We start from the raw sequence: 13,416 nt of genomic DNA, 5'->3' as shown, positions 1-13,416 counted from the left end.
CCAACACACAACTTAATTTTATCAATGATAATTCATTCCACTAGAGAACTATCATTGAACTACCGCACCAATCCCAAATTACATTTTTGGGTTCCTTCTTATTATGAGTGTGTTAGTCTCCCTGTGTTTAAGATATCGAATGTCCACTAATTAAGTGAGTTACTGATAACTCATTTAATTAATATCTAAGTCCAAGAGTAGTACCACTCAACCTTATTATCATGTCGGACTAAGTCCACCTGCAGGGTTTAACATGACAATCTTTATGAGCTCCTCTTGAGGACATTATCAACCTAGTATCTCTAGGACACAGTTTCCTTCTATAATCAACAACACACACTATAAGTGATACCATTTCCCAACTTATCGAGTTTATTGATTCATCGAACTAAATCTCACCCATTGATAAATTAAAGAAATAAATATCAAACATATGTGCTTGTTATTATATTAGGATTAAGAGCACACACTTCCATAATAACTGAGGTCTTTGTTCCTTTATAAAGTCAGTATAAAAGAAACGACCTCTAATGGTCCTACTCAATACACTCTGAGTGTACTAATGTAATTGTATAGTCAAGATAAACTAATACCTAATTACACTACGACCTTCTAATGATTTGTTCCTTTCCATTTTAGTCGTGAGCTACTGTTTATAATTTATAAGGTACTGATAACATCATCTTCTGTATGTGACACCACATACTATATTATCTACAATATAAATTAAATGAACAACTACAAACAAATGTAGACAATTAGACCAAATGTGATTCTTTATTCATAATGAATGTTTACAAAGCTTAGGCTTTCAGTATACACTCCAACACCGTCCACTCGATCACTCATCAGGAGTAGTGTTGTGGAGTGCACGGTTGTCACAGCCCTACCCACTTGGTCCCACTTTTGTTGTGAGTTGGCTGACTGGCGTCAGGGGTGACCATGACATTGGCATCATATGCATGATGCATTTATTGCTTGTGTTTGTGCTTGCTGCATTTATATGCTGCATATTGTTTGGATACCTATGTTTGACATGCATACAGGATTCCTATACCACTCGGACTATTTGTCCTTTACTCAGGTCCTGGTTAGTACAGATTCTCTCCTGTCTACTTCGGTTTTACATTTATCTTTATCTTTATCAGGAGACTGTACGCATGATTAGTGTTAGGTGTTATTTCTTTACTTTGCATATCAATTGTACCTGCTGAGTGTTGGACTCACCCCGCCTCCATTGTCGTTATTTTCAGGTTGATGCTGTCAAGAGGGAGTTCCAGTCGCTAGTCCCCACAGCACGTAGTGCTAGATCTCTGCAGACCTCGATGGTTTATATATCGTTTAGTTTTGTTTTGCATTTATTGATTATGTGTGGACTTGGTTTGTTTGGATACTTGGTTGTTGTATGGATTTTTGTGATGATGATGGATTTTTATTCGATGTATTTTTTTACTACGTGCCTGCCTGGACGGCAGAAGAGGTGAGTTCGTCGGTTTTGAGCTTTACGAGTGTAGTTGAGTAGGGTGGATTTTGAGTCAGAGTATTACTACTTTGTTTGATTATATATAACTGCGTGGTGATGTTTTATTTTGTTGTTATTATTCCAGCCGCATGTGGCTGAGGTATTTGTGAGATGTAGAAAAGTTTCAGATTGTCCACCGTACAGGGGAGATGCTGCCGAAATTTTCTCGGACAGGGACTCCTCTGGGGCGTGACAATTTAGTGGTATCAGAGCACAAGTATACGATCTTTTGTTTTCGTATTTTTGATGTTTAGGATAACCTGATACCAATTTATTTACTTGGTATCAGAGCGCCAAGTTTGGCGATACTTATTGGATTTTTGTATTTTGGAGATTTATCCGATACCAATTTATTGGTATCAGAGCAGGTTATGGATACCCGCTTTTGATGTTCTGGATTTTTGGATGTCTATTTCGGTTTGTACGGATTTCCGTTATAGTTATGTTTCGGACTTCCGTTTCGGATTTATATGGATTTCCGGCGATTTTCTCATTCGGAATTTTGAGGTCAGAAGTTGGGGACTGGACAGCGATGGAACATCTCCAGACGGCAAATAGGTATGTTGTTTATTTTATAATGGTTAGGACATCTATTAGCACTTTATCTTTATTACCTGTCTGGTTGTTGTAGCCATATTACATGTGATGGGTTAGCCACTGATCTTGGTCGACCCTAATAAAGATCAAGGATTATAGTCTCTGGTGATTTTTCATATCATATCATCAGTAGTTTTAGCTTCTGTTACTACTATTAGGAGATGGAGGCACATATCAGCCTCTGCTATTGTTAGCTGGGTAATGGATGATACCTATATATTCCTGTGGACTTAGCCAGTAGAGTTTTTATACTCGTATCTTTTGGATATTAGGATATCCGATACGATGAAAATTGGTCATTGGAGAGTTATCATGTTTGATTATTGTTGAGAATGATTTGAGGTTGAGGAATATTGTGAGATCAGATATTATGATGTGTTAATTTTTAATGATTTATGAGAGTAAATGTTATGTGGTTGTTTGATGATCTATTAGTGGATAACTATTTTGATGATCTATTATTTGGGTTGTTGTTGATGGTGACATAGTGAGTGTCATGTATGATATTCACAGGTTTGATGTTTATAGTTGATGATCAGATTATAAATCGGGTGCTAGAGAGTTTATGGTTTAGAGTGCCTATGAGATTTTAATAAATCTGGTTAGTTGGGGTTAGTTAACAAGATGATAAAATTGATGTTTACTTCCTCTGATATTGGACTATGTTGATAAATAATGATTTGATATTTTGAATGTTAACTTGCTCTCATGGGGAGTAGAGACTTATTCATCTGATATTATGTGGGCTGATATTTTTGAGGATAAAAAAATGAGAGTGTCTTAATGTTCTTGAATTCTGACTTTATCTTTTGGGTCGTATACCTTTATACATATGATTATTGTGGGTTTCTAGTAGATTATACCCGAGTGGTTAGACATACATGTCTGATTGTATATTCGAGGTATTTTATTGATTATATTTGATTTGGGGATGCACTTGTGTCTATTAGGCTTTGTTGGAAGTATTACGTTGATTAAACTCTTGGCATAGGTGTATATATGTCATGTGAGGTTGTTTGAGGTGTATTGTCGATTATATCTATGTTGATATATGCACACGGGTTTGGTATGCATTGTTGGAGGTATCACGATGAATTATACCTATGTTGTGAGTATGTGTGATGTGTACAAATTGGAGGATTATGTCGATCATACATATATTGTGTAAGCAAGTGTGCCAGGTGTATGGTGGGTAGCATCATGATGATTCTACCTATGTTGAATGTAGAATGTTGAGTATCTACATTATGTTATTGGTTGTATAACCCTGTCAACTAATTCTCCTATTAGTGGGTGACCAACCCACTAGGATGATGATAGAGTTGACTATAGATTTGATTTGTTTACTAGGTTGTTTATACCTTTGGCTGCCTACAGTGATATGTGGTTGAGTGATCTCGTGCAGCCTCTAGTTGGATAGTTAGGTGCCTTGGACACTTATGGATTGTTTGTGGTGGAGCGGAGTTCCCACATATACATATTTCGGATTGCTTGTAGCGGAGCATTGCTCCCATATCTATTGCAGATACATGTTATAGATTATTTGTAGTGGAGTGTTACTCCTACATATTGAGGATTTCTTGTGGTAGAGCGTTGCTCCCACATATGTGGTATTTTCTGTGATGGAGCGTTGCTCTCACACTGGAGGATCTATGCTTAGATGATTTATATCGTTGGTGATCATATTTCAGACTTATTGTCAGGGATCTTATGGTTAGGAATGTCTGTGATACAGACATTATGGGTCATGATTTTACCATTAGGGTTTGGGAAGCCTTAGATGTTTTCAGAGACTTAATGATTTTGGTATTCCCAGGATGTTTGGATCGGTTTCCATTGTCTTTGTTGACGGTGTTGTGATCTATTTTGGATCCACGGTGAGTTACGCACTTCATCTTTGTATAGTTCTAGAGATGCTTCGATGGAAACGTCTAGATGTGAAGATCAGTAGTGCGTATTTTGGTTGTCTTCTGTGAGATGTTTGAGACACACGGGCATCAGTAGAAGTATACCGTGGTTCCACAGGGGATAGAGGTTGTTGGGAGTAGATGGAGTCTATAGAGGAGGCTCGCAACTTCCTTTGTTTGGCTCGATATTTCCGGAGATACGTTGAGGGTTTCTCTCGGATAGCTATGTCACTGACATGCCTAACCTGGAAAGGCGTGAAGTTCACTTGGACTGAGGATGATAAGACCAGCTTCTAGGATCTGAAGCGGAGACTAGTGTCGGCTCCGATTTTGGTTTTACTTTCTGGAGAGGACAGATATGTCCTCTACACCGACGCATCTCTACAGGGTTGGGCGCTGTTTTGATGCAGTACGGTATGGTAGTCTCCTATGCTTCTCGTCGATTGAAGGAACATGAGAAGAACTACCCTGTATATGATCTGGAGCAAGTCGTCATTATTTTTGCCATGAAGATTTGGCGACATTATTTATATGGCGTTAAGTTTGAGATTCTCACTGACCATAAGAGTCTCAAATATCTGTTTACTTAGGAGGAACTTAATCTCCGACAGAGGAGATAGATGGAGTTCCTGAAGGATTATGATTGTACCATTAGCTATCACCCGGAGAGAGCTAATGAGGTTGCCGAAGCGCTTAGCAGGAAGTCCGAATGGACTTTAGCTTGCCACCGAATTTTATTTACAGACTTGGTTCAGAGTTTCTCCGAATTAGACCTTGAGGAGCAGGGACAGACAGAGCAAGGTATTTTTGGTTACCATGGTTGCTCAATCCTCGATCAGGATGAGGATTCAGGACGCCAGGTTGGAGATCAGTATTTACGGTCCATTGGCAGCCGGATAGCTTCCGGGCAACAGACTGAGTTTCCCCGAGATGAAGTGGGTATTATATACTTCCGAAGCAGATTGTGCGTACTACAAACTCATCCGGTCTTATAGGAGTTACTTCCGGAGGCTCATCCCTCATGATTTGCTGTCCACCCAGGCGGTACCCGTATGTACCAAGATTTGAGATGTTTCTATTGGTGGAATACATGAAGGACGACATGAAAGAAGACATCATGGATTTTGTAGCTAGATGTCTTGTCTGTCAACAAATGAAGGCCGAGCACCAGAGACCTGCCGGCTTACTTCAGCAGATTCCTAATCCTGAGTGGAAATGAGAACACATTACTATGGACTTTGTGGTAGGTTTGCCGAGGACACGACGAGGTCATGACGCGATTTGGGTAATTGTTGATCGATTAACCAAATCCGCGTACTCGTTAGCAATCCGGAAGACTGATTTCCTGGATCGATTGGTAGATCTGTTTTGCCGGGAGATTATCAGATCACGTGGTATTCCGTTGACTATTATTTCGGATAGAGACCCCCGGTTCACGTCTCATTTTTGACAGAGACTGTAGCAGACCTTGGGCACGCAGCTCTGTTTCAGTACAACTTTCCATCCGCAGACAGATGGACCGTTAGAGCGGACCTTTCAGACTCTAGAGGACTTGCTGAGGTCTTGTGTATTTGATTTTCGGAGGCAGTTGGGAGGACCATTTGCCATTGGTATAGTTCGCCTACAACAACGGTTTGCATTCGACTATCCAGATGTCACCGTTGAAGTGTTGTATGGTAGACCTTGTCGGACACCCACCCTCTGGATGAGGTTGGGAAGGCCCAGTTGTTGGGACCTCATAGAGCCTAGCATGAGGCAAAGTTGGTCCGTACCATTATACAAAGGATGTCAGAGGTAAAAGACTGCCAAAAGAGTTATGCTGACCGGAGTCAGAGACTCTTAGAGTTCTCCATTTGCGACCATGTATTTCTGCGAGTTTCACCCACGAAAGGGGTGAAGAGATTGGCCTCATAGGTAAGCCAGCTCCGCGATATATTAGACCTTTCCAGATTTTAGAGAGGATTGAAGCGGTAACTTACTGGCTAGCACGACCACCGCCCTTGGTAGGCGTGTACGATGTGATCTACGTGTCTATGTTGAGGGGATACATACCCGACCCGACACATGTGCTGACAGATATCTCAGTTTCCGTTCATCCTGACGTCACTTATGAGGAGATTCTGGTACAGATTCTCGACCGGAAAGAGCGTCAGTTGCGGAACAAGACTATCCGGCTGGTTAAAGTCGGATGGCAGCATCATTCAGACGAGGAGGCTACTTGGGAGCTCGAGGATACGATCCGAGCTCGATATCCCCATCTTTTTACTTGAGGTATGTGCTTTATTTACTGTTCAGCATTTATACTCTATATCTGTTGATAGTACTTGCTGATGGTAGATAACGAAATTTGGGGACCAAATTTTTATTAGTGGGGGAGAATGTAAAATACCGGAAAAATAGGGAATATTAATAAGGGATTTTTCCAGAATTTTTGGAAATTTTTCGGGAATTTTTCGGAACTCGTATGGATAAGTTCACGGGAAAAAAAAACGGGGTCCGGAAAAGCCTGTTTAGGCTATCCCATTTAAAAGAGGAAAAGTTTACTTTCTTTTCCTTTTTATTTTGTTTTTCCTTCTCCCCACACGCCGTATTCTCTTCGTTTCCCTTCCTCTGCCGAACCTGCGTGCCGACACCCCATCCGCGCCCGATCCGTGCCCTAACCGGCGCCGCTCGGCGGTTTCCTCCTCTCCCTTGCGTGCATAAGCCGATAACAAGAGAAGCCGGCATTTCTCTTCTCATCTTCTTCTTCCCCAGCCGATTCTCCTCTGCCCTAGCGCCGTCCTCCTTCCTTTTCTCCGACGTCGACGACGCCTCGGGGCAGATCACCGGCGATTTGAGCCCGACTTTCCAGATCCCGTGTCCCTCTCTACTGCCGAACGCCAGCCACCAGGATCGGTACCGGTCGCATGTGTCCTAGCGTCGCCGCCGCACGGGACAGCGCCGACCTCTCCACACTGAGCCCTAGACGCCGTCGTCGCACGGAGCAGAGCCGCTCCTTCTCTGCCCGAGTGCCGGCGCCACCGCCGGCCACCCCGTGCCTTAGCCGAGCCTTCTTCCCGCATAGAGCATAGACGACGCCGATCAAGTCGTCCAATTTCGTGCCCTAGATTGGGTTCACAGTCACCTCGCTCGTCGGAAGGAAGGATCAACACCATTGTTGCTGTTCTTGTGGTGCCCTAGCCTTGGTCTTTCAGTTGGGCTCTCTCTTCTCCATCACTGACTTAGGGTTTCGGCAGTGGGCTGATAGAAGAGCATCCTAGCCACTGCTGCTTGCTACCATTGTCGGAGAAGAAGGACAAGTGATGGTTTTGTTAATTACAACAGTGATGTAGAATTTTTGTATGCTACTGTAAAGATTTCCTATTTGATAGATTTGGAAATGTTGGTCCAATTGGCAGTGGACAGTAGTGTGAAGTTGCTGGATTTCCGACCACCACAACACGGAACGCCTGGTTGTTTTCTTGATTTCCATCTTGATCTGATCAGTGTAAGTGTTCCAACAAGTGAGTTTTTGTTTCGTAGATCATGTGTATTGGATCTTGTTAGATGATTAGGTTTACATGATGAATTAGGAAGGGTTAATGTTATATGATTAGAGTTTTTACCCTAAATTAGTTTAGGGGATTTTATTTAGCTATTCATTGAGTTGTAGCTAAATAAAAGAATGTGTATAAATTGGTGATACAGGAATTTGACGCGAGACGAGTATCTCGACGTCCGAGTTGGACCGGATTGATCCATTCTATTGGAGGCGGGTACTTTTGACTTATTGTCTTTGATATGCTTAGTAATGAATTTAACATGTTGCATTAATTGTGTTTCTTATTTGTTTCGGTTAAATCACTGCCCAATACATGTTACCTGTTTGATTGGTTGTTTGTTTGCATCTCGTATTGATCTCGTACCTGATTTTTCATGCTCATGGGTAGTGATATAACCATGTTTCACATGTTCAGGACCTAAGTTTGATACCTTATTGATCAGTATATCTTGATTTGATCTATTCACTATGGTGCCTATTGTTATATGTCCAGAGGTTGATTTAGTATATTACCATGTTTAGTGGCATGCACCATTTGCATGATCGCATGCTATGTGATAGATTGCTCCATTATTGTCGAGCACTTTGCCAGTTTTCATCACTGTTCGGTGCTCTGTTGTGACGCTCATGGGTAGCGTGACACAGCGTGGTAGCACGTCAGTTTGACTCTTCCGGTGCTCCGTTGGTCCGCTCATGGGTAGTGTGACGCAGCGTGTAGCACGTTAGAGATTCCTCCCCGTCATAGTGTACCGGGAGATGAGAGCATTGCGCTCCCCCATTTATGATTTGGGGTAGGAGTATGTATGTACTCCGACAGCATCCCGTCCACTCGATCACTCATCAGGAGTAGTGTTGCGGAGTGCACGGTTGTCACAGCCCTACCCACTTGGTCCCACTTTTGTTGTGAGTTGGCTGACTGGCGTCAGGGGTGACCATGACATTGGCATCATATGCATGATGCATTTATTGCTTGTGTTTGTGCTTGCTGCATTTATATGCTGCATATTGTTTGGATACCTATGTTTGACATGCATACAGGATTCCTATACCACTCGGACTGTTTGTCCTTTACTCAGGTCCTAGTTAGTACAGATTCTCTCCTGTCTACTTCGGTTTTGCATTTATCTTTATCTTTATCAGGAGACTGTACGCATGATTAGTGTTAGGTGTTATTTCTTTACTTTGCATATCAATTGTACCTGCTGAGTGTTGGACTCACCCCGCCTCCATTGTCGTTATTTTCAGGTTGATGCTGTCAGGAGGGAGTTTCAGTCGCTAGTCCCCACAGCACGTAGTGCTAGATCTCTGCAGACCTCGATGGTTTATATATCGTTTAGTTTTGTTTTGCATTTATTGATTATGTGTGGACTTGGTTTGTTTGGATACTTGGTTGTTGTATGGATTTTTGTGATGATGATGGATTTTTATTCGATGTGTTTTTTTTACTACGTGCCTGCCTGGACGGCAGAAGAGGTGAGTTCGTCGGTTTTGAGCTTTACGAGTGTAGTTGAGTAGGGTGGTTTTTGAGTCAGAGTATTACTACTTTGTTTGATTATATATAACTGCGTGGTGATGTTTTATTTTGTTGTTATTATTCCAGCCGCATGTGGCTGAGGTATTTGTGAGATGTATAAAAGTTTCAGATTGTCCACCGTACAGGGGAGATGCTGCCGAAATTTTCTCGGACAGGGACTCCTCTGGGGCGTGACAACTAGACTTGAGGGGGAGGCAAGTGATCCGGCGGTTAGAACAAGGGACCCCCATTCTGAGGGGTCAATGCCACGCGGGAGTCAAAAGGCCAGGTGGCCGATCGGAGAAGGAGGGGCCGACCTCCCGGCCGGCCGACCGGTGAATAGCCGATGGCAAAAGTCGCCCCGACAGAAGTCGGAGTTCCGACACTCAATTGAACAGTAGCAAAGAGCCGAGCGGAAGGCTTAAGAGAAGGTAACACTGCTAAACAGTCCATACATGGCACCCTACCGAAAATATCTCCAGCATATCGATGCCAACGGTAGGCCGGACGAGATGTGAGTGTCGTCCGGCCAGCGCTTAAGATGAGGGCTGGCCGGATGGACTCCCCGTCCAGCCGGCTTGCCGGACGCCCTGGCCTGTGATCGGTAGAGAGGGACAAGAACATCTTATGACAGCTGTCAAGTCCTATGGCTAGGCCATACTCCAAGTCTGACAACAAGGTGTTCTGTTGTCCCATCGAAGACGTACTTAGACTGTAGCAGTATGGCGTCAGGTAAGCTTTCTGACAGACACATACCGAGGTATGGGTTGCTGACACGTATGCGCCTCGGTGGACGTGTAGGAGCTCTTTCACCGCTCTATATAAAGAGCCTCATACTTCGCCGGAGGTACGCGTGAGACACCTTTGGAGCCACTTTTTTCACTACTTGCTTGCCTGACTTGAGCGTCAGAGGGTCGCCGCCGGGAACCCCTTCCCGGCCCGGCTTCTGTGCAGGTTCGCCGGAGGTTCGTGCAACTAGTCGAAGATCCACGTCAGCAGCCGAGGAGCACACGTGCCCAGCGTCCGTTGATTCGGCATTCGGACAGGATCACTAGGCAATGGAATAAATGGAGTTAGACAGTGAAGATCTTGAGAACTAGGCATTCGTGGAGTCTTAACTAAAGATTAGGTAACAGAAAAACCCTAGAAAGTAAAGTTAGGCAATGGAAAAACTCTAGTTATTCGAGTTTAATACAATCCGAACCTTATCGGGCCTATTGATTTAACGGATAAATCTTACCCTTTGATAAATTAAAGAAATAAATACTAAGTAATGTGTTTGTTATTATATCGGGATTAAGAGTACGCACACCCATAATAACAGAGGTTCTGTTCTTTTATGCTGTCAGTATAAAAGGAACAATCGTAAATAATCTTACTCTATACACACATAGTGTACTGGTGTAATGTTATAGTAAAAATAAACTAGTACCAAATTACACTACAACCATTCCAATGGTTTGTCCCAATCCATCTTGGTTGTGAGCTTCTATTTATAATTTATAAGCAACTGATAACATGATCTTCTGTGTGACTCCACACACCATGTTATCTATAATATAAATTAAATGGACAACTGCATTTAAATAAATACAGACATTTGATCAATGTGATTCTCACTTCAAAATAAATGTTTATACAAAAAACTAAGCTTTTAGTATACATTCTAACAAGTCCAAGTGCTGAGAGTCGAGGCTAAGTGTCGAAGAGCTGAGACCAAGTGTCAAGTGCCCAAGTCCAACTGTCCAAGGGGCAAGCACCGCGAGAGATGAATTCCTAAGTGCCAAGTCCTACGTTTCGAGTGCCAAGTCTCAGGTGCCGAGTGTTGAAACTATCAATTGTCGATTGGTATTTTGCACAGCAGTAGTCCAACTACCGACTAGGATTTTGCGAAGGAACCACTCGACTATCGAGTCACCCGAATCTAAGTTGGAATTTGTGTTTCGTTTTGTCAATGCATGTTTTCAACATATTTTTTCTTTAAAATAGATTTGTTCCCTCCGATAGTGCTTAAAGGTTACGTTGGACATCTATTTCTCAAGATACATACAACAATTCAATCACAATCGTAACCAAGTATTAGTTGTTCCTTACCCCTCCGATATCGAGATAAATAACCTCCTATTTCCATTATAATTGTAAAATTAAAGTCGACAACATATAGCATTGAACTTGAAAGCGATCGCGATTTTAGAATTGAAAATCAGAGTAAAAAAGATGGTGTGTAAATGACGAAATGAACTTCTCATTTATAGAGTTTGGAAAGTAGCAGATATTAAATTGTAGTCATTAATTAAAAAATTGTTAAAATAATCTCAACTATTTTAAAAAAAATACAAAACCCCTTCTCAACGATCAGAACCAATAAACAAAAAAATCCCATCGAACCAATGATTCGACAGTCAATTGGGTTTTTGATCTGTAACCGGTCTGGCGGGTCAACGTGTAACCGACCCATAATCGACTCAACGATTGGAATCGCAAGTTTGGCGAGCCAGGCTAGTTATGGTTCAGGCCCGGCAACTTAGGTCAACGGATAACATGTCTAGCTATCCGGGTCAACAAATAACCAGCCCAACGACTTGGAGGAATGAGTAACCGGTCCGTTGACCCTATTTTGAGCCAGGGGCAGGTCCTATTAGGATCCGACCCGTGAGCAGGTCTAGTAATTAGTGTCTTTTCCACTTAGGCGGTTATAGATCCGCTATTTACGTCCGATCATTTCAAATCGTTTATTAATACATTCATTACACAATTGAGTAGATATGAACAATTGAAGGATCAATTGATAAAATTGTTAATTGATCGGACAATTCTAACTTCTATGCTCACAAGTCACACTCACTCTCTAGTTATTCGAGTTTAATACAATCCGATCCTTAAATTTACATCCACTTGTGGACATGGATGTAATCGCAATATCTATACTTGTGATTCAATTTAAACCGACCTTCATGTCATGAAACTCCAACATGAAACCAAACTCCCATACACATTACAATCCATTTTCCATAGATTTTTCACTCACCTTTCCTAACACATCTTCTTTTGTTTTTTTGTCAACCAAAGGGATCCTTTGTTTCAAGAAAAGGAGAGAACTTTTCCCTTACTCATCCAATATTTTCTTCCCTTAAGTAAACAATGAAGTTTTTTTATTCCCTCATGGTTCTCCCAAAGAAACACATTGTTCATTATAATCAATTCAACCTTTCTTTTTCAAAGCAAAGTTACTCACTTTATTATATCTATAACGTAGAAAATGATCCCACAAAAACAATCATTCTTAGACTTTTTTTGCCCATTTAAATTAATGAAGGATAATAAAGAAATTGCATCATGATCACGTGCACACAGAAGGCCGAATAAAATAATTAACTCATCTCCAGTCAATTTGACGAAGACATTTGATCATCTCTTGTCTAATCACCTTTTAATTCACGTGCACTGTTCGCGTGTTGTAGAATTAGGGAGATGACGATAAGTTTGGAGTCTGGTCGGATCTGGTCGGGTCAGGTCAAGAAGATACCCACATGATTTGACATAGCGATCCAACATTTCCGGTCGGCCTAATTTGAAGATCGAGCAAACAAGTCCAGAGATTTAACGTAAAAAGATAATGAGATGTTCGTTCATGTCCCGAAATAAAAAAAAAATTGATAATTTCGAGATAAATTAGAAAGTGTCGATCAGTCTATAAATTCAATATTTTTTGATTATACCATTTATTTAAAGAAAAAATTCTTATAAATATGTCATAGCTGAAATTTGAATGGTGGATATCCGATGACAAAAATAATAATCTCAGTTAGCCTCATTAATTATCCCTGGAGTAACCGGTTCGGAGAAGCATAAAACTTAACATCCTTTGATTACACCTCTCATTTGAAGACATTTTTTTTTAAAATACGTTGTAATTGAGATTCGAACCACGAGTATTTAGGTGACAATTTGTTGACCCAAGGATATTCATTCATGTTCTAGGTAAGTATTAAGATGTGTTTAATTTAAATTATCATTCATAATTAAAATTATAAAAAAAATATATTCTGATATTATTTGATTCAATCTTGAATATTTATTTTGGAAAAAATATTTTTTTTTAACTAAGAATCAAATAAAACCTCACACATCCAAATTAATTACATTCTGGATTATATTTATATGCTCTGAAAATTATTCATTATTCAAATCAAACAAGACTAAATAATATAATCTTAAATAGATAATCAAGATAATTAATAATAACTTTTAATTAAACATGTTAACACAGAAACACTTTTTAATGTTTATGAATGTCTAACTTCTATTTCAAGTTCAATAACTTTTACTCAAAAAT

The sequence above is a fragment of the Zingiber officinale genome, chromosome 4B (genome assembly GCF_018446385.1).
Source record: "Zingiber officinale cultivar Zhangliang chromosome 4B, Zo_v1.1, whole genome shotgun sequence".
In the NCBI taxonomy this organism is placed as follows: Eukaryota; Viridiplantae; Streptophyta; class Magnoliopsida; order Zingiberales; family Zingiberaceae; genus Zingiber; species Zingiber officinale.
The sequence above is the reverse complement of the archived record's forward strand: the minus strand, read 5'-3'. Positions refer to the sequence as shown.